A 21,493-nucleotide genomic window follows, 5' to 3' on the forward strand; every position below is an offset into this window, starting at 1 on the left:
CAGCTACTTCGAATTAAGTGGCTACACAGCCCTTAATTCCAACTACTGAATTCGAATTTGGCGTTACTCCTGGTAGAATGAGGTTTACATAGTTCGAATTAAGTCCAAACTAGCGGTTTGTATGTGTAGCACCTATGAAAGTTACTTCCAACTAACGGCTGTTAGTTCGAATTAACTTTGTAGTGTAGACATACCCATAGTTCCTATACAACTAGCAGCTAATGGGTAGTCTCCAGTAGTTTAAATCTTGGGGCATTTGGAAAAGGAGGGGGAGCTACATGTGTGCGGGGTGTATTGTTGCCCTCTGCTGGATGGACTGTAAATGCTTTATGTATGTATCATATGCCCTATAGTGCTAACAGTTAATGGAGATTCTCCTCTAGCTCACACCTGGCATTTTCTAAAGTAATATATGTGTGTGTATGTGCGAGAAAGAGCAAGAGCCTGGGGGCTCCCTCATGTCTCCTCCCCATCCTGATCTGCTTGGCTTAAGTGCAGGAAAGAAGAAGTAGTGAGCTTTGTGTATTTGACATCAGGTGGAAGCAGGGGAATGGAGGACTGGTGGGAACAAGAGCACTTGGCTTCTTTTCCTGCAGACCGAGAGGGGTGGGGACTGGCTTGAGCTATATAAATCAGATGCCGCTCCATGCCTCAGTTTCCCCCTTCATACAATGCCGATGACACAGAGAATGTTTGTAAAGTGCCTTGTTGTTAGCCCATGGGGCAGAGGGGGAAACTCGGTCTCAGAAGCAGACTGGGGGGAGGTAAAACCCTACCTAGGCAGCGCTGGTTCCACTACGTCACGCTGCCAGACCGGTCTGAGTGGGTCCCTCTCTTGGCTGCTCCTCCCCCCAGGAGGAGTGGGTTCCTCTCCATCGGCTGCAGGAACCAGCATTTCAAGGTCTTTGCCAATGGGCAGCCGTTCTGCAATTCAGCTCTGCCGCGGCTTCCAGCAGATCGATACACTGGAGATCGATGGTGCCGTGGTCGGGTCCTGTGCCCAGTTGTGAGCCCGACCGGTGCCGCTGCCCAGACGGAGATGAGTGGCACACACACGACACCCCCCTACGGCCGCCCTCGCAGACCCAATAAACCTCTCCCTTTCGCAGAACGACTCTGCTCCTGCGTGGTTCTGGGGCTACTTGTGTGTGTGTCCTAGACCCCCTTTCTGCTCAGCGCAGATAGAGACTCCTCTGCAGGTAGAGCTGAGTGCGACGCCTGCACTGGGATGGCGTATTGGGATAATGTACTGACAGCTCCTCTGAGCCACCCCTCCTCTTCCTGCCGCTGCAACATCAAATTAACCTTCCTGGTCTGCCCCCGTCCTCCCTCCGGTACCAGGAGACCCCACGCATGATGGGAGGGGCTGCAAACTGGGGAGCAGGCTACTGCAGGGCTGAGGGCAGCAAACCAGCCCCCAGAGCCCTGCAGGGCCTGGCCACGGGGAAGGGGAACTGATGTGAGCAGCATTTAGAGCTCGGGGGGGGCTGCGGGGAGGAGGACAACGGAGCCACGAGCAGGACAGGGGGTGAGCCAGCACCAGTGAGTCTCAGGGGGTATGTCTACACTACCCCGCTAGTTTGAACTAGGGGGGTAATGTATGCATACCGAACTTGCTAATGAAGCCCGGGATTTGAATTTCCCGGGCTTCATTAGCATAAAGACGGCGCTGCCATTTTTAAAAGCCGGCTAGTGCGAACCCCGTGCCGTGGAACGAGGAGTACAGATAGTTCGGAATGGCTACGTAGTTCGAACTATCTAGCCCGTGCCGCGTGTAGCCGCGCGGCACGGGGTTCGCTCTAGCCGGCTTTTAAAAATGGCGGCGCCGGCTTTATGCTAATGAAGCCCGGGAAATTCAAATCCCGGGCTTCATTAGCAAGTTCGGTATGCATACATTACCCCCCTAGTTCAAACTAGCGGGGTAGTGTAGAAATACATACCCAGGGGGACTAGAGCCTCCAGGCCTGGCCCCCGTTGAGAGAGAAGCTCAGAGATTGGAGCTGGGGCAGCCAGGAGCCCCCCACTGCTTTGTGGGGTGCAGAACAATGACTGCTCCCGAGGGGGGAAAGGAAGGTGCCTGCACTGCAGGGCCTCCCTGGAGAGACAGTATCGGTCCCTGGCAGACAAAGGTGGAACCAGTTCCAGGGCCTGGCCAGGAAAGAGCCCAAGTCCTGGGAGAAATCAGGCTCCATGCTCAGCTGTGAGTCCGAGTCCCATAGACAAAAGCGCCCCAGGGCAGTGGTGGAGTCTCCACATGTCAATGGGTCTAGTGCAGGCCAGAGGCCTTGCTGGGATGCGCTAGGGCAAAGCCCAGGGCTGGGGCCGGACGGGAGCCCGTGAGAGGCAGCGGGGCGAGTGGGAGGCTCTAACTCTTGCTCCTGGCCAGGAAGTCCAGTGCTGGGTGACACCAAGGCCACGTCTGCACTGCAGGCATTTTGCTCAAGAACAACTGTTCTTGTGCAAAAACTTGTGGCGCGTCTACACTGCACGTGAATTCTTGTGCAAGTAAATTTGCAGTAAAGCATCAGAAAAGAGGGCTTCTTGCACAGGAGTTATTCCTCTCCCCACGAGGAATAAGCCCCTTTTGTGCAAGAGCTGTTGTGCAAGAAGGCAGCGTGGACGGGCACCAGGGGCTTCTTGAGCAAGACACTTTTATGGCTAAAATGGTCATCAGAGCTTTCTTGCACGAGAAAGCGTTCACAATGCCATGGACACTCTTGTGCAAAAGCACATGGCAGGGTGGAGGTGCTCTTGCACGAGACCTTTTGCGCAAGAACTCCGGTGTGAAACAGTTCTTGTGCAAGAAGCCTGCAGTGTAGGGCAGGGAGCAGCCTATGGGGCTACTGGAGCTGCTGGCTGCAGGATGCCCAGTCAGGGAGTGGGGGGGACCCCTAGGAATGGCTCCAACTTCCCAGAGGGGTGGCCAGAGGCAGGACATTTGCCTGGCAGGGTGAGGTGGGGGGGGCAGTGACCTCACAGGGGCTTTGGGCAGCCCTCAGCAGATCAGGCAAAGGGCAGGTGGGGAGGTGGTGACCTCACAGAGGAACCCACATCTCAGGCTGAGAAAAGGGGGGGGCGGGCCCAGGGGACTTTGGAGACCCCCGGTTGCTTTAGCTCTGGTGCGTCTCCTGCTCACAGTTGCTTTGTCCTCTGTGAGTTCCACATCCGGACAGCGTTTTGCAGAAGGTAAGAGCCCCCAGGGGTTTGGATCCCGCCCGGGGCCGGCTGGGTTCCAGGCAGGCCCAGCCCTCGGTCAAGGGCCAGAAGGTGATTCCTCACCTGGGCTGTGTCCTTAGCGCCACTGGGGCTTTCTCCTGGTTGGTTTCCCTTTTCCTCCATCCCGCCCACATTTCTGCTCTGTTCTTGCCTCTTCTGTGACCTTCCCCTGCTGCCCCCCCAGCTTGTGACCCAACAGACTAGCTGAAGGAGGGGGGGTGGTTTGCAGGAGCCGTGGGGCGGGGGATGCAGCCCCCATTGTGGGGACTGGGGAGGTGGGGCTGGACCAGGTCTATGCCGGTGTCTTTGGGGAGAATGCTCCACCCCCCCCCCACACCTTAGACTCTCCCCTGATTGGCCGAGCAGGGGCTGTTGATGGGCAGGAGACTCAGGTCCTTGCAGTGCCTGTGCAAGACCGAGCCGATAAGCAAGGGGCCATTTGGGGGCTGGGGGCAGTCGCTCTGGGGAGCTGGAACCCCTGGATTTCGCTCTGCAGGCTGCGCCCCAAGCTCCCCTTTGCTCCCCTCATTTGCAGCATGGCCAAACACATCAGGCTGTGGTTCCGGAAAGCCCTGAAGATGGCCCCAGGGCCGGTGGGAAGCAGCTCCTCCGTCCCCGCGGGCGGGGAAGCTGAATCCCACCAGCTCGGGGCGACTCGCCCACCGGCCAGGCCCCTCCGGACCTGGCTCCAGAGGCGGCTGGGAAGGCGGGACCCAGCCCAGCGGGGCAGCCGGGTAGGGTGGCTCTGGGGCCTCCTCTGTGGAGAGAAACACCTGCCCCAGGAGCCCAGCCCCCATTACCACCAGGGGGCATCGCCCTGCCCGGCCCCCGGGGACCTGCCAGTCTCCGGGAGCCCCCAGCCTCTCCGCACCAGCCCCTGCAGCTGTGGGTCCAGCTCAGTGAGCAGCAGCGCCTGGGCCTCCAGCTGCAGCCGGGCCACCTCCTGCAGCCGCTCAGACCCAGGTGAGGGGCCGTGAACATGCTGGGCCCAGGGGCTCACCCAGTACACGGGGGGGCAGCCCCAGTGTCTGCCCCGCAGCCAGGGCAATGGATGGGGGCGGGAGCTGCTGCTTGGCTCTCTTGTTCCTGGCGGGGGCTCTGCTGAGGGCGTTGGCAGATGTGAGGGTGGAAGGGGGATGGGTCCCTGCGAGGGGCGTGTGGGGCCCAACCTGCCCTGGGTCCCTGACATGGGGGCGCGTGACCCCTGCTGGCCGCTGGAGTCACCCTGGTCCCTTCCCTCCCGCACAGAGCCCCCCTGCGCCTCGGCGGAGCTCTGCCAGGAGCGGATGGACTCCCGGGTGGAGGAAGGGGCCATCTATGATATTGAAGAGCAGCTCCACACCCGGGACACGGTAGGAACCTTCTCCACACGGGGGGGACCCGAGATTGTCCGGCCCCTTCCCAGCACGTCCCCCCCTCCGGGAGGGGCTTGTCCCTGGGGATCCCCCTGGGGCCCCTTCTCCTGCATGACCTGGGCCCCCCAAGCTGAGGTCTCTTGTCATGCACCAGCTGGGCCCCCACAAGCCTGAGGAAGCAGTTGGGGGGGGAGTGTGGGTGCTTGGACAACCGGCAGCTCCCACCTCCACTCCTGGGAGGCCTGAGCCCTGCAGCTGTCCGTGGGGGGCAGGCAGGCCCCAGGCTCACAGACTCTCTCTGGGGTGCAGAGCCCAGCCGCCCTGCAGCGGTTCCTCCTGGCCGTCCCCCCCGCCTGCCTCGCCGCCCTCCAAAGGGGCGAGGACACCCTGGCGCCGCGCTGCTGCAAGGACACCATGATGGCCAGGATCGTGGTGAGCGAGTCGCGGCGGCCGGGAGGAGGGGAGGGGATATGTGGGGTGGACAGGGGTCTGCCTGGGCCATGGCGGCGGGTGGGGGTGCTGGAAATGGGATGGGTGGGGCCAGGAGTGCTGGAGGGGGAGGGGGAGGTGGACATGGGGAGGGTGGGTGGGGATGCTGGAGGAGGGAGGGACACAGAAATGGGGCAGGTCTGGGGTGCTGGACAGGGAGGGGGATTCGGAACAGGGAGGGGTCTCCCCGGGCCATGGGGGAGGGGAGCTGGAAGGTTAGCAGAGCGGGCTGCTGAGGATGCGCCTGGGGAGCAGGGATGAGGAGGTTCAGAGGCTGGTCACCAGGGCAGTGAGGGGCAGGAGACGGCCTGGGGACAAGGATTGAGCTGGTCCCGGTTTGGGAGGGGGGTGCTGGGAGGGGCCCTGTGCCGGGCAGGGGGGCTACAGGCCAGCGGGAGGCAGTGGGGTTGGATCGTGCTGGGTGGGGGCGCTGGCCGTGTGAGCGTCTCTTGGGGGCCCCAGCCTCACACGCCCCTTTGTCTCCTTGGGTCTCACAGGAGATCATGGAGGACTCCCCCACCCCACTGGTCTTGGCCGACTGCCTCAACGCCGCCTGCAGCCTCAGGTACCGACCCCCCCCCCCGCCGACTCCCCCCCAGAGCAGATCCCCTGACCAGGGAGTGGGAAAGTCTCTGTCTCCTGGGCTATGTCTAGACTGCAAGCCTCTTTCGAAAGAGAGCACCCAGTGAGTCTGGATGCTCTCTTTCGAAGAAGCCCTAGTTCCATTCAAGAACGCCTTCGTTCGAAAGAAGCACTTTCCAAAGAAGGCGTTCTTCCTCGTGAAATGAGGTTTACCGCCGTGGAAAGAAAAGCCGCGTTCTTTCGATTTAATTTCGAAAGAACGCGACTGCAGTCTAGACGCAGGTGATGTTTTTTCGGAAAAAGGCTACTTTTCCCGAAAAACCCCCTGAGTCTGGACACAGCCCTGCTGCTGAATGAACAGTCTCTGCCCCTCTCTCCTGCCAGCACCTTGCAGCCTCCCCTACAGGCCCAGCTCCTGAGCCCCCTGCTGAGGGCGGCCGTGGCACAGACTGTGTCTGGGGACTGGCAGCAGGAGCCCATCCACACACAGGTACGTCCCTCCGGGCCCTGCTCCCGGGCTGGGCTGGAGCTCCAGAGAGGAGTGGGGGTGGGGGCAGAGGGAGAGAAGAAGCTGCAGGTTTGGATCCTTCCCTCCAGGTTTCCCGTTGCTCTCCCTGGGGGCCCGTCCCTTCCATGCCCAGCCTGGGCTCCTCCCTGCTCTGCGAGGCGGCTCAGACCCTGCTCAAGGCTGCACCCCGGGGCCAGCGGGTGGCCTGGATTCCCCAACCCCCCTCTGACCCAGGGCTCCCCCTTGTCTTGCAGCAGTTCATCCGGGCCCTTCCCGTCGACCTCCAGGCCCTACTGGCAAGCCTCCTCGCCGAGTCCCCAGACACCGCCAGGCTGCAGCTGATCATGGAGGTGAGCCCCGTGGGGGGGACGGGGCCATTGGCCCTGCTTCCTCGGGGGGCCGAGAGAGGAGCTGTGTCAGTGGCTGGGGGTGGGGGGGGGCACAGTCTGAGAGGAGCCCCAGGCTCTGCCCAGAACCGGCGCCTCCCTACGGGTCCTGACCTGCCTCTTTCCCCCCCAGCACCTGAGCCCGTGGCTGGAGTCCCGCCTGCCCCAGGAGCGAGCCAGGGCCCTTGGCAGCACCACGGCCCTGCTGGGAGTCGCCACCACCCTCCCGGGGTTTGAGGTAAGTGACCTCGGAGCCGGGGGGTCTGGGGCTGCAGGGCGCGGGGCTGGGAGCGTCCCCGGGAGGCAGAGCTGGGAATGGGCCGGGAATGGGCCGCGTTCTCCTTTCCCCGGGGAGGGGCGACCCTGGGCCTTTCCGGGGGGCACCTGGGCCCCAGACTGGGGAGTGGCCGTCAGTGGATCCCCTTGTTCCACCCCCGGAGTGACCCTTCAGTCGGGGCCATTGCTCAGGGTTGTCTCCTCGCAAGGCCGGCCCCGCCCCGCCCCGCCCCGCCCCGGGAGGTGTCTCTGTCCGTCCCCGAGCTCAGAACCGCCTCGGCGGCCGTTAGCATGGGACGTGCAGCCCCAGGATGCTGAGGGACCCCCCCTCTTCTCTCCCCTCAGAACTCCGCCGACTGGCCGAGGATGGGTCACCACGTGGCCCAGCTGGGCCTTTTTATTTCGGACCCATCCGAAGACGTCAGCCGGCTGGCCCGGAAGGGGGTGCACAGCCTGTACCGACTCCTCCTGCACCACAGGGGTAAGGAACCCAGCCGGGACCTGGGCCCCAGGGACACCCTGAGGGTGCCGGCGGCGGGGGGAGGGGACCCAGCCCTTTTCCCCCAGACTGGCCCAAGGGGGGATGCGTCCCTCTGTGTTCCCCTTCTGCCCCCTGTGCCCCTCCATTTGCCCAGGGATGCCTGCAGGGACCCGTGGGAGGGGAAGGGCTCAGACCTGCCAGCAGAATCACCCTGGTTTGTCTCTTGCAGGCCTCAACATCCACCAGGCAGAGGACCTGTGGTGCAGGCACTACTATAAGGAGAGATGGGTCCTGGCGCACAGCAACACCGTGCGGGTGGGAGAGGTAAGGACGCGCTGCCAGGGCAGGGCAGGGCTCGGGGGTGGGGCTGGCTGGGGCCCTCGTGCGGGTAGGACGCGGGGTGGGAGCGGGGAGTCGCTGATCGAATGGTCGATGCATTTTCCCTCGACTATTCGAGCCGTGGACAGGGCGGCGCTGCCCCTTTGTGACGCTGTCCCGGCGTTTCAAAGGGGCGGCGCTTCCTAGGGGCAGCGCCGCACCTTGCCCCGGATCTCCCGTAGGAGGGGAAGCAGGGCGGGACGGGGGGCAACACTTTTTGATGGAGGTCGCTCCAAGATGTTGGCCAGTGGCCTAGGGCTGCTCTGTTGTGCGGAGGGGGGTGAGGTCTGGGAGGGTCTTGGGGGCAGGAGGAAGGTGTGACCTGGGGCAGGGGTTAGGGTGCAGGGTGAGGAGAGCGTCTGGGTGCAGGGTCTGGAAGGGAGTTTGCAGAAGGAGGAAGCTGTTTTAGCCCCAGGAGTTGGGGCCGGGCTCTGGGCCGTCAGCTGAAACCTCCCGTGCTCTTGATTTCAGGTCTTTGGGCAGCTCTTCACGCCAGAGCAGGAGAACTGCTTTTTAGACAAGGCTCTGCTCGCTGCCCGCTCCCCCCTGAGGCGCCCCAGCCAGGCCGGGCTGGTCCTGGCCCACGCCCTGCATGGGCAGGCCCATCAGCTCCTGGGATACATGGTGAGCAGCCGGAGCAGATGCAGGAGAGCGGGGCAGGGCCAGGGTCTCCTTCCCATCCCCTCAGGGAGTCCCCCGCCCCTTTCCTCATGCTGCCCCCACCCCACGTCCCTGCTGGGTGGGTCAGAAGCTCACCCTGCGGGCCTGACGGGGGGTGACCAGAGAGCAGAACAAGTCTCAGCGCAGGGGGGAGGAGGGTGGAAATGCTGGGGGGGCCCAGTACCCCTGAGTCCCCAGGGATGAATGTGACGGATTCTGCTTCCCTTGCAGCAGGAAGACAGCCAGTGAGAGCACAAGGAGCTGAGGAGCCAGCAGCTGCGTCCCCCTCCCCCCAACCCTCCCAATTGTATAGAATGTATTTAAATTCGGATTAAATAACGTTTCAAAAAACATTTGGATCAGGCTTTGTCAATAATTTTTAATGGGGGGGGGGCATTTTGGCAAGTGGTCAAGGGCCACATTTCTACCGAGGAGTTTGGGGTCTGGGACGGGGCGGTTGGGTGCAGAAGAGAGCTGAGGGGAGGAGCCTGGGTGCGCACCGTCCATTGCATCATCACGCGGCGCCATTGTGCTAGTGCTGGAGCTTGGGTGACTGGTTTAATTTGAATGTTTACACAGATTAGGTGTTTTAACTTTAGGAAACTTCATTTTCAATAAGGTCAAATGTTAATTTCTGTCTACCACAAAGGGTTTCAAAGTTTTCTTTCTTAAAGGCAGGGATGAGGAACCTTTTTTGTCTCCAGGGCCACTGACCCCCAGAAAAACCAGTTGGGGACCACACACGAGAAAAGCAAAATACAAAAACCCTTCTTCCAAAACCCACAAGCCTCACTGAGGTGAGGGGAAGGGACAGGGAGGACTGAGGTTCGGGGATCCCTCATTTTTGGCCCCCCCTCAGATTGAGAGGGACCCGCAAATGCCACTCTCCCTGGAACCCAGGAGAGTTAATCTGTGCTGGGGCTGGAGTGCCAGGGGAGTGAGATGTCTCAGTCGGGGCCACATTCGTGAGGCTTGGGGGGGGTTGGAGGCGCCAGGGACGCATTCAGATAGAGCAGGGGAGCCGGCAGGGACCCTGAGAGGAGAAGTGGGAGTGAGAGCCCTGCCGGGGAGACACAAGGAAACCAGAGTCAGTCTAGTACCTCTCAGGCAGCTGGGGTAGACACCCCCCACCCCAAACCCCAGCCTCCTGTTGGATCCTCCTCCCACAGTTAACTGCCTCTGAGTCTGCACCCAAACTCCCATCGCTGCCCTGAACCTGTCCCAGAGCCTGCAACCCGCAGCCTCTCCCGCGCCCCACTCCCCAGCCATCCTGCACCGTAACCCCAGCCTCAGGCCAGCGAACCTGAGTGAGGGTGGGGGAGCCCAAGCAGCAGAGGGAGGGGGGAGTGGAATGAGTGGGGGCGTGGCCTCAGAACAGGGGCAGGGGTAGGTGCGGGGAAGGGGGCGGGGCAATGGTAGTGGCCTCTAATGCCCACACCCCTCCCTTCGGCATCGCTTATGTCCCATGTCCGCCCCCTCCTGAGCCCACAGCCGGTGCCAAGGCCTCGTGCCCAGGGCGGGGTCGCCCCTGTGAGCTGCCAGCCATACTGGGGAGAGGCGAGAGGGTCTGGGCTGCTGTGTCCGTTGCTGGCTCCTGTCAGGCCTTTGCACCAAGTCCTGGTGCAGCCTGAGCAAACCTGGGTCCTTCCCTGCTCCTCCAACACCACCTGGGCAAAGGGAGGAGAGTCCCCAACAGCCTCTGTCACTTCGGCCTCCTGTCGGGGGAACATGCCCCCTGCAGCATGATCCCCTGTAGATCTAGCCCTCTGGGCACTCACCCAAGGTCTCTACACGGCAGCTGCTCTGTGCCTAGTGCTGGCACTGCAGAGCCATTTGCCACTTTGCACCCGACTGTCACCAGGTCCTTTCCATTTGCAGGGCCGGCCACATCCCCTGCCCGCTAGGCCATTGGCTGCACCCTCGTCTCGCTCCTCCTGGTGTCTGTATCCGTCATCACCTTGGTGCTGGAGAGATGGGGCCTGCCCCAGCCTGCCGGGCTGCAAGGGACTCCTGTTGGGAGCAGCTGCATGGGAACCAGAGGCCCAAGAATGGGAGAACCCTATTGACCTGCTGTGAGCAGGAGACGGGGGTGGGGAGGGGGCTGGGGAGGTACCTGTACTCAGCTCTGAATGGGGGCTGGGGAGACACAGACACTGCTGATGATTGCTGCACTGTGGGCCCCTGGGTTACAGTCTATGCCCAGGCAGCTCCTCCAGTCACTGCCTGTCACATTACTGGATCTTGAGGGGAGCAGCCAGATCACTGCTGCACCCATAGGTGGGGGTGTTGGCCCCAGAAAATGGTAGAAAAGGGGGCCATGTGGGGTGCTGAATAGAAGCTTATTATCTGATAGTCCTATGTAAGCTATTTATGTGGTTGTATAACGTCTGTGTGTGTAGTTAGGAATCTGTAGTCTGTGTGGATCCTGAATATTTCTCTGCATGTGGTTGAGCATTGGGCAGAGCCCGGCCTGTGGACATGCTAATTAGCGAGGCCCTGTGGGACAATGGCACTGAATGGGCCAAGGACACACCTAAAGCATGAGGGCGGACACCTAAGAGCGGCCAGCAGAGAGAGGCTGAGGACCAGGTGATCTCCTGCAGCCAAGAAGAGGCCAGGAAGGAGGGATAAATAGGCCATGTGGTCGATGCCATCTTGGTTCTCAGCTCAGCACTTCATCCCAGAGGCAGCATTGCAGGGATCGAAGAGCCCGAGAGACCTGTGAACCCATCCTGACCCTAGGATGTGCAACAAGAACTCTTAAACCAGCAGCTGTAACATCTCTGCTAGAGGCTGCATCGAGAACTGGGACATTCGGTGCATGTAACATTCTATTCCTTTAACAACCTTACTCTCATGCTTTTCTTTATTGTAATAATAAACCTTTAGGTGTTAGATGCTAAAGGATTGGCTCAGCATGATTTGTGGGTAAGATCCAGAGGGTAAATTGACCAGGGATCTGTGGCTGGTTTCTTGGGACCAGACAGAACTTGTTCGGGGTAGGTGGGATTGGGTGCTAGGACCCCCACCGGTGTATGAGGCCCGGGGCCATCGGGGGCATGGATATTGCTGGGGTGCCGGAGGGGTTTTGCTCGTGAGGCTTCAGGCAGGCAGCTGAAGCGCTCTGTGGGACTGGTTTGTGGCCTGTGTGGAGAGGTCACCAGTCTGGGGGCTGTAAGGAGCCCCGGATTTGAGCAATTCGCCCTGAGCAGACGCCCTCAGCTGTGCCCAGACACGGCCCGGTCCGTCACACTGCCCCTCAGCCTGCAGGCCTCTCCTCGCTCTCAGCCAGGCCAAGGGCTGAGCCCTGCTGTGGCCTGCCCCAGCCAGCCAGCCAGCCCAGCTCCTCCTCCTGCACAAACAGTCCTGCCTGCTCCTTTAGCAAAGCAGAGCGGGCTGGTTGTGGAACTTCTGGGAGACTGAGGTTCAAGTCCCAGGTCTGCTGCAGAGCCCTTGGCCCTGCCACTCCCCTGAGTGGGCCTCAGCCCCCGTGTGTGAAACGGGGACACTGATTCTAACTCGTCTAAGGGGAGCATTTTCAAAGCCCTAAGGGAGTTGGGAGCACAAGTGTGTGACTGTGCTTTGTGCCCACTGCTTGGTGCTCCTAAATCCCCCAGGTGCTTAGCTTGGGAGCTTTTCCGGGCAGGGGCTGCGGCTAGGGTTGCCAGGTGTCCCGTTTGAACCGGACAGTCCAGTATTTGAGCTTTCTGTCCAGGAGATAAATTGAGAAAATATCTCAGTTTTCTAAATAAGATGTACTCTAGGTTGTGATGCAATGGCAAGTACGTCTGGTATTTTTATTGACCATCTGGCAACCCTGGCTGCGGCCGCCTCTCACTACTCTGGTGTGGACAAAGCACTGCAGTCATCCCGGGACAACGCCCCCAGAGACGCTCTCCCTCTGGGGCAGGGTCCTTTAATGCTTTTCACACTGACATAGGCTACGGGACAGCCCCTTGGACACGGGCATGAGTGTCCCCGCGGGGCGGTATCCCCCGGACGCTGCGCAATGCAGAGAAGAGGGGTGAGTCCTGGGGGATTGGTGGGACAAGAGACGTTCCGTTATTTTAACCCCACCCGCTATAAAGCAGCAAAACCCTGGGTCCAGGTACTCAAAAGTGCAGGGCTCTGCTTCTGCGGGATTAGCCGCCCCTTCTCGGCTGGGAACACGCAGGCGAAGCATCAAAGGGCTCCCACCCCACTGAGATGGTGACTGCATGTCTCGGGAAGGGAAGAATCCAGCCATGGGGGGGGGGGAAGGGATCCCCTCTGGCACTGACAGAGAGGCCCAGAGACATGCAGAAGGAAAGTTCGGGAGGGAGGGGGCAGAGATACCAGGTAGGGAGGAGGACGGAGGTGCAGCTAACTCTGGTACTCGTGACACCCAGACCCCATCTCTCCCCACCTCCTTGGACCCAGGCAGCACCTGCTCCTTTTTGTCTCCTCTCCCATTGACTGCCGCCCTCCTCACCACCAGGTCTCCCAAAGGTTCCTCTCCCCAAATGTTTCCCACTCCCCTCCCACTGTTCCTCGCTCCCAAATCCCTGGGGTCCTGTCAAACAAACGTCTCTTCCTCCCTCCTGTGGCTGGCACCTCCATGTCCTGTAGCCTGGCCCCCCTCCCTTTACTCCATCCTTCACCAACCCTTCCAGCTCCTTGAGTTCCATTTCTTCCAGCCTCCACCCCAACTCCCTCCATCTGCATCTCCACCCCAGCCCTGCCTCCCAGCCCCGCCTCTTAGCCCCCGGCCCCAAACCTTCCCTTCCCTGGTTCTTCCCTCCCCAAACTGCCTGTTCTGGTTATTTCTAGGCCAGGGGTGAAGCAGTAGCCATTCTGCTGGGCACTCTGCAAACACAGAACAAGGACAGTCCCAGCCCCACGCGTCTGGCCCTTGAAGAACAAACCCAGAGGCAGAGGGACCTGGACAGACGGGATGGTGAGGGGCAATTTCCCTCAGCAGCTTGGGCCGTCCTGGCAGAATGGTGTCTCAGTCTCCCAGGAGATCACGGTAGTGGGAACCAACTGTCCATGTTGTGCTAGACAAGGGCGATAGGAAGCCGCTCTGGGGTGCCCCACTAAGCCTGGCGGGCTGGGGGCGGGGCTTTGGGTGCTGTCAGCACGCTGGGCTGCACAGCCACAGTGTACTCCAGGGATCTGGTGGCCAAGTAGTGTAGTGGCTGCACTCCCAGTCCCCTGCCCTGAGCCTCCAAACACCCCCCCCCACCTACCCCTGACTCCTGCACCACAATCCCTGCACTACGCCCCCCCTCACTCCTGGACTCCCTGCCCTGAGCTCCCCACACCCATACACTCCCCAGCCCCCTGTCCTGAGCTCCACCATACCCCTGCCCTGAGCTCCCCATCCTCCCACACTCCCCACCCCCTGCCCTGAGCTCCCCCACATCCTCACACTCCTCATCCCCCGCCCTGAGCTCCCCATACTCCCACATTCCCCATCCCACTGTTCACCAGGTCCTGATGAAATGCATCCCAGGATACTCAAGGAGCTGATAGAGGAGCTATCTGAGCCTTTAGCTATGATTTTTGAATAATCATGGCAGACAGGGGAGATTCCAGAAGACTGGAAAAGGGCAAATATTGTGCCCATCTATAAAAAGGGGAATAAGAACAACCCAGGAAACTACAGACCGGTCAGTTTAACGTCTGTCCCAGGGAAGATAATGGAGCAGGTAATTAAGGAAATCATATGCAAACACTTGGAAGGTAATAAAGTGATAGGGAATAGCCAGCATGGGTTTGTGAAGGACAAGTCATGCCAAACTAATCTGATAGCTTTCTTTGATAGGATAACGAGCCTTGTGGATAAGGGAGAAGCGGTGGATGTCATATACCTAGACTTTAGTAAGGCATTTGATACGGTCTCGCATGATATTCTTATTGATAAACTAGGCAAATATAACTTAGATAGGGCCACGATAAGGTGGGTGCATAATTGGCTGGATAACCGTAGTCAGAGAGTTGTTGTTAACGGTTCTAAATCCTGCTGGAAAGGGATAACAAGTGGAGTTCCTCAAGGGTCTGTTTTGGGACCCGTACTGTTCAATATCTTCATCAATGATGTAGATATTGGGATAGAGAGTACGCTTATTAAGTTTGCAGATGATACCAAACTGGGTGGGGTTGCAACTTCTTTGGAGGAGAGGGACATAATTCAAAATGACCTTAGCAAGTTAGTGAAATGGTCAGAGGAAAACAGGATGAGGTTTAATAAAGAGAAATGCAAAGTGCTCCACTTAGGAAGGAACAATCAGTTCCATACATACAAGATGGGATGCGACTGTCTAGGAAGGAGCATGGTGGAAAGGGATCTAGGGGTCACAGTGGACCACAAGTTGAATATGAGTCAACAGTGTGATGCTGTTGCAAAAAAAGCAAATATGATTCTAGGTTGTATCAACAGGTGTGTTGTAAGCAAAACTCGTGAAGTTGTGGTACCGCCCCAGGGTCAGGAGCATGTCAGGTCTCTTCAGACATGCATGTGCCTATTGGGCCACGGCCCCTGGGTGTCACGCAGCTGGAGCGTGGCATGGCATGTGCTTGCACGTGCACAGGTGTCTGTGTGATCCGTGGGAGGCATGGCCCACGTGCGCGGTCCCTGGTCTCCCTCCCGCCTCCTCCCCCGAACTACTTAATTGGAACTACTTCCCCGGTACGGTCTCCCTGGATGACCCTGCCAACTCCAGTGCTGGAACTCCTTGTGGTGGCCCCTCCGGTGTGCCCAGGTCAGGGCCCTCCAGTCCCGGCTCGCTGCCTCCCGGGCTGGCACGGACCGCCCCGCCCCCCAAGAGTCGGTCGAGGGCAGGGAAGTAGGGGCAGGTGGCAGCCCCTGCTGCGGCGCCGCCCCTGGTGGCCATGGCGTACGCCTGCCGCAGCTGTTTTACTTTCAGGTGCTCCCACGGCAGAAGATGCAAAAGGCCCTGGAAGGAAAGCCCTCCTGCTTTTTTACCTCGGGAGGATGTGGGCTACCAACCGAAGCTCTGAGCCAAGGACTGAAGGACCCGTCCAAGCCGTGGCCGTACTCCCGAGACTTGACCGAAGCCAGCTCTCTCTTCCATGACTGCTGCAAGCCTCAACCGAGAACGTGGCGAGTGCTGCCCGTGCTCCCACAATTCCCTCTCCCCCTTTCCATTGAGGATTCTGAAGGACCGTCAGCTGGTGATTTTTGGCTCTGACTGTAAGGGATGAATTGAGCCGGGAACGTAGCTGGTCCTCTTGGGCTGGGCAGAAGCTTTTGATGGGATGAGATGGGTTTTGGTCAGCCGGCGTGTGCCTAAAGAGCGTGGGTGGTGGCGATGCGGGAGAAGCGGCGCGTCGGAGGGAATTGCTCGCGTGTCCTGTTGTTGAGCAGTATGGCGAAGGCAGAAGTTCTCTTTGTGAGGGGTTTGGCGTGCCTGGGAGTAGTAGAGCAAGGCCAGTGTTGATGCTGTGGCAGCTCTTTGTCTAGGCGTTTTGTCTAGGCCTGAATGAAGGCTCTGGGTAGCGTGGTCCAGAAGTGCTTTGTTCCACGAGCGTCTGGAGAGCCTCCCTGGCGCGCTCCCTGAGCGGGTCCCGGCGGCCCTTGTGGGTGGGAAAAGGGCAGGAGGAAGCCCTGTTGCCTGAGGACAGAAGAGGAGGCCTCCGTGCCTCCCACACAGGAAGCGGGGGGCTGCCGAGAGCTTCCCCGCAGGCGGCATCCTGGCCTGGCCTTTAGCTACTTGCAGCCTGGAGTGAAGGCGCGGAGTCAAAAGAGGACGGCCCACACGTAGCAGAGGATGGTTTCGATCCATCGACCTCTGGGTTATGGGCCCAGCACGCTTCAGCTGCGCCACTCTGCTCCCTTTGGGTTAGACTGCCCGCAATCCACTCTAGCACCTGGGCTGCACTGGCACGGCCAGGCAGAGGAGCAGGCTGCTAGGCAGCGTTTCGGAAAGCCCTTCGAGGTCTCTGTGGCGCAATGGGTCAGCGCGTTCGGCTGTTAACCAAAAGGATGGTGGTTCGAGCCCACCCAGGGACGTGGCTACGCTCGGCCTCCTGGCGCTTGCTAGCGGGCTCCCTTTTGCCACCTCCAAGCCATCCCTCTCGGCCTCGGTGAGGTCACCTTGTGGCCGGCAAGGTTCAGGGGCCGTGCCGTGCCACAGGAGCCCGTCTCCCAGCAACCGCGCCGGGGCCTCGGCCTCGGGGCTTAAGCCCCGAGCCCAAGCGCGAAAGCTCCAGCCGGGCAGGTGTCGCTCCCCTCCCGCCTCTACGCCAGCTGAGAGGGAGAAACGCACGAGCCGCGCGGGTTCTTAGCCGCCTCCCTCCTGTGGGCCTGTTTGCTGCGCAGACCTCTGGGCCTGTCTCATGCCTCCCCTGGGAAGCGTGGCCGCGCGAACTGAGCCCCAGTCGCAGCTCCTGAGGTTTCCTGTGCAGCCTTGGACTTGCATGGCTGCCATGGTTTCTCTTTGGAAGGGACTCGGTCCCGCTTGGACAGGCGACTCGCCCGTGTGACTCCAAACGCCATCTTGTGGCTGTCTTTTTCCCCCACAGCCAGAACACCAGGATTCGCCTCCCACGGCAGAAGATGCAAAAGGCCCTGGAAGGAAAGCCCTCCTGCTTTTTTACCTCGGGAGGATGTGGGCTACCAACCGAAGCTCTGAGCCAAGGACTGAAGGACCCGTCCAAGCCGTGGCCGTACTCCCGAGACTTGACCGAAGCCAGCTCTCTCTTCCATGACTGCTGCAAGCCTCAACCGAGACCGTGGCGAGTGCTCCCACAATTCCCTCTCCCCCTTTCCATTGAGGATTCTGAAGGACCGTCAGCTGGTGATTTTTGGCTCTGACTGTAAGGGATGAATTGAGCCGGGAACGTAGCTGGTCCTCTTGGGCTGGGCAGAAGCTTTTGATGGGATGAGATGGGTTTTGGTCAGCCGGCGTGTGCCTAAAGCGTGTGGGTGGTGGCGATGCGGGAGAAGCGGCGCGTCGGAGGGAATTGCTCGCGTGTCCTGTTGTTGAGCAGTATGGCGAAGGCAGAAGTTCTCTTTGTGAGGGGTTTGGCGTGCCTGGGAGTAGTAGAGCAAGGCCAGTGTTGATGCTGTGGCAGCTCTTTGTCTAGGCGTTTTGTCTAGGCCTGAATGAAGGCTCTGGGTAGCGTGGTCCAGAAGTGCTTTGTTCCACGAGCGTCTGGAGAGCCTCCCTGGCGCGCTCCCTGAGCGGGTCCCGGCGGCCCTTGTGGGTGGGAAAAGGGCAGGAGGAAGCCCTGTTGCCTGAGGACAGAAGAGGAGGCCTCCGTGCCTCCCACACAGGAAGCGGGGGGCTGCCGAGAGCTTCCCCGCAGGCGGCATCCTGGCCTGGCCTTTAGCTACTTGCAGCCTGGAGTGAAGGCGCGGAGTCAAAAGAGGCCGGCCCACACGTAGCAGAGGATGGTTTCGATCCATCAACCTCTGGGTTATGGGCCCAGCACGCTTCCGCTGCGCCACTCTGCTCCCTTTGGGCTAGACTGCCCGCAATCCACTCTAGCACCTGGGCTGCACTGGCACGGCCAGGCAGAGGAGCAGGCTGCTAGGCAGCGTTTCGGAAACCCCTTCGAGGTCTCTGTGGCGCAATGGGTCAGCGCGTTTGGCTGTTAACCGAAAGGATGGTGGTTCGAGCCCACCCAGGGACGTGGCTACGCTTGGCCTCCTGGCACTTGCTAGCGGGCTCCCTTTTGCCACCTCCAAGCCATCCCTCTCGGCCTCGGTGAGGTCACCTTGTGGCCGGCAAGGTTCAGGGGCCGTGCCGTGCCACAGGAGCCCGTCTCTCCGCCACCGCGCCGGGGCTTCAGCCTCAGGGCTTAAGCCCCGAGCCCAAGCGCGAAAGCTCCAGCCGGGCAGGTGTCGTTCCCCTCCCGCCTCTACGCCAGCTGAGAGGGAGAAACGCACGAGCCGCGCGGGTTCTTAGCCGCCTCCCTCCTGCGGGCCTGTTTGCTGCGCAGACCTCTGGGCCTGTCTCATGCCTCCCCTGGGAAGCGTGGCCGCGCGAACTGAGCCCCAGTCGCAGCTCCTGAGGTTTCCTGTGCAGCCTTGGACTTGCATGGCTGCCATGGTTTCTCTTTGGAAGGGACTCGGTCCCGCTTGGACAGGCGACTCGCCCGTGTGACTCCAAACGCCATCTTGTGGCTGTCTTTTTCCCCCACAGCCAGAACACCAGGATTCGCCTGCTCCTGGGTGGCCTGTGTCCCTTTCGGGCCATGGCGGCCGCTATGCGCCCGTAGACGGCCACGTTCCTCCTCCTAGTACAGAGATCATGGACGCTGGGGCCCTGCCCCCAAACCTCAATGAGGCCCATGACCTCCACACTAGACCAGGAGGGTGCGCGCCATCTACGGCCCCTGGCTGGCCCCTGGGTGCTGGGGGACTGGGCGGGGGGACGGCTCGCTGGCACTGGCTGCCTGGCTCATCCTGCAGCCCCTGGTTCGGGGCAGAGACTGCTGGCAGGGCTGGCTCTGGCAAGTGCCGTCTGGCCAGAGTCTACCCCTTTAAGGGCCCCAGGGCTGGGGAGAGGAGAGGAGTTTTCCTGCTTTGGCCCAGAGCAGCCACCAGGGGAACCTGGGGAGTGCTGGCCTCCAGCTACTTCGAATTAAGTGGCTACACAGCCCTTAATTCCAACTACTGAATTCGAATTTGGCGTTACTCCTGGTAGAATGAAGTTTACCTAGTTCGAATTAAGTCCAAACTAGCGGTTTGTATGTGTAGCACCTATGAAAGTTACTTCCAACTAACGGCTGTTAGTTCGAATTAACTTTGTAGTGTAGACATACCCATAGTTCCTATACAACTAGCAGCTAATGGGTAGTCTCCAGTAGTTTAAATCTTGGGGCATTTGGAAAAGGAGGGGGAGCTACATGTGTGCGGGGTGTATTGTTGCCCTCTGCTGGATGGACTGTAAATGCTTTATGTATGTATCATATGCCCTATAGTGCTAACAGTTAATGGAGATTCTCCTCTAGCTCACACCTGGCATTTTCTAAAGTAATATATGTGTGTGTATGTGCGAGAAAGAGCAAGAGCCTGGGGGCTCCCTCATGTCTCCTCCCCATCCTGATCTGCTTGGCTTAAGTGCAGGAAAGAAGAAGTAGTGAGCTTTGTGTATTTGACATCAGGTGGAAGCAGGGGAATGGAGGACTGGTGGGAACAAGAGCACTTGGCTTCTTTTCCTGCAGACCGAGAGGGGTGGGGACTGGCTTGAGCTATATAAATCAGATGCCGCTCCATGCCTCAGTTTCCCCCTTCATACAATGCCGATGACACAGAGAATGTTTGTAAAGTGCCTTGTTGTTAGCCCATGGGGCAGAGGGGGAAACTCGGTCTCAGAAGCAGACTGGGGGGAGGTAAAAGCCTACCTAGGCAGCGCTGGTTCCACTACGTCACGCTGCCAGACCGGTCTGAGTGGGTCCCTCTCTTGGCTGCTCCTCCCCCCAGGAGGAGTGGGTTCCTCTCCATCGGCTGCAGGAACCAGCATTTCAAGGTCTTTGCCAATGGGCAGCCGTTCTGCAATTCAGCTCTGCCGCGGCTTCCAGCAGATCGATACACTGGAGATCGATGGTGCCGTGGTCGGGTCCTGTGCCCAGTTGTGAGCCCGACCGGTGCCGCTGCCCAGACGGTGATGAGTGGCACACACACGACACCCCCCTACGGCCGCCCTCGCAGACCCAATAAACCTCTCCCTTTCGCAGAACGACTCTGCTCCTGCGTGGTTCTGGGGCTACTTGTGTGTGTGTCCTAGACCCCCTTTCTGCTCAGCGCAGATAGAGACTCCTCTGCAGGTAGAGCTGAGTGCGACGCCTGCACTGGGATGGCGTATTGGGATAATGTACTGACAGCTCCTCTGCGCCACCCCTCCTCTTCCTGCTGCTGCAACATCAAATTAACCTTCCTGGTCTGCCCCCGTCCTCCCTCCGGTACCAGGAGACCCCACGCATGATGGGAGGGGCTGCAAACTGGGGAGCAGGCTACTGCAGGGCTGAGGGCAGCAAACCAGCCCCCAGAGCCCTGCAGGGCCTGGCCACGGGGAAGGGGAACTGATGTGAGCAGCATTTAGAGCTGGGGGGGGCTGTGGGGAGGAGGACAACGGAGCCACGAGCAGGACAGGGGGTGAGCCAGCACCAGTGAGTCTCAGGGGGTATGTCTACACTACCCCGCTAGTTCGAACTAAAATCGGGCTCCATGCTCAGCTGTGAGTCCGAGTCCCATAGACCAAAGCGCCCCAGGGCAGTGGTGGATTCTCCACATGTCAATGGGTCTAGTGCAGGCCAGAGGCCTTGCTGGGATGCGCTAGGGCAAAGCCCAGGGCTGGGGCCGGACGGGAGCCCGTGAGAGGCAGCGGGGCGAGTGGGAGGCTCTAACTCTTGCTCCTGGCCAGGAAGTCCAGTGCTGGGTGACACCAAGGCCACGTCTGCACTGCAGGCATTTTGCTCAAGAACAACTGTTCTTGTGCAAAAACTTGTGGCGCGTCTACACTGCACGTGAATTCTTGTGCAAGTAAATTTGCAGTAAAGCATCAGAAAAGAGGGCTTCTTGCACAGGAGTTATTCCTCTCCCCACGAGGAATAAGCCCCTTTTGTGCAAGAGCTGTTGTGCAAGAAGGCAGCGTGGACGGGCACCAGGGGCTTCTTGAGCAAGACACTTTTATGGCTAAAATGGTCATCAGAGCTTTCTTGCACGAGAAAGCGTTCACAGTGCCATGACACTCTTGTGCAAAAGCACATGGCAGGGTGGAGGTGCTCTTGCACGAGACCTTTTGCGCAAGAACTCCGGTGTGAAACAGTTCTTGTGCAAGGAGCCTGCAGTGTAGGGCAGGGAGCAGCCTATGGGGCTACTGGAGCTGCTGGCTGCAGGATGCCCAGTCAGGGAGTGGGGGGGACCCCTAGGAATGGCTCCAACTTCCCAGAGGGGTGGCCAGAGGCAGGACATTTGCCTGGCAGGGTGAGGTGGGGGGGGGGGCAGTGACCTCACAGGGGCTTTGGGCAGCCCTCAGCAGATCAGGCAAAGGGCAGGTGGGGAGGTGGTGACCTCACAGAGGAACCCACATCTCAGGCTGAGAAAAGGGGGGGGCGGGCCCAGGGGACTTTGGAGACCCCCGGTTGCTTTAGCTCTGGTGCGTCTCCTGCTCACAGTTGCTTTGTCCTCTGTGAGTTCCACATCCGGACA

General features: G+C 59.9%; 1 non-coding gene across 1 annotated transcript; it reads left to right on the top strand.

Moving 5' to 3' along the window:
• Window positions 1-17,896: 17,896 nt before the first annotated feature.
• On the top strand, window positions 17,897-17,970 carry TRNAN-GUU (transfer RNA asparagine (anticodon GUU)). Its single transcript has one exon. It is a non-coding gene; the product is annotated as a tRNA-Asn (tRNA).
• Window positions 17,971-21,493: the final 3,523 nt, after the last annotated feature.

This window comes from Pelodiscus sinensis, chromosome 25, assembly GCF_049634645.1.
Source record: "Pelodiscus sinensis isolate JC-2024 chromosome 25, ASM4963464v1, whole genome shotgun sequence".
NCBI classification, from domain to species: Eukaryota; Metazoa; Chordata; order Testudines; family Trionychidae; genus Pelodiscus; species Pelodiscus sinensis.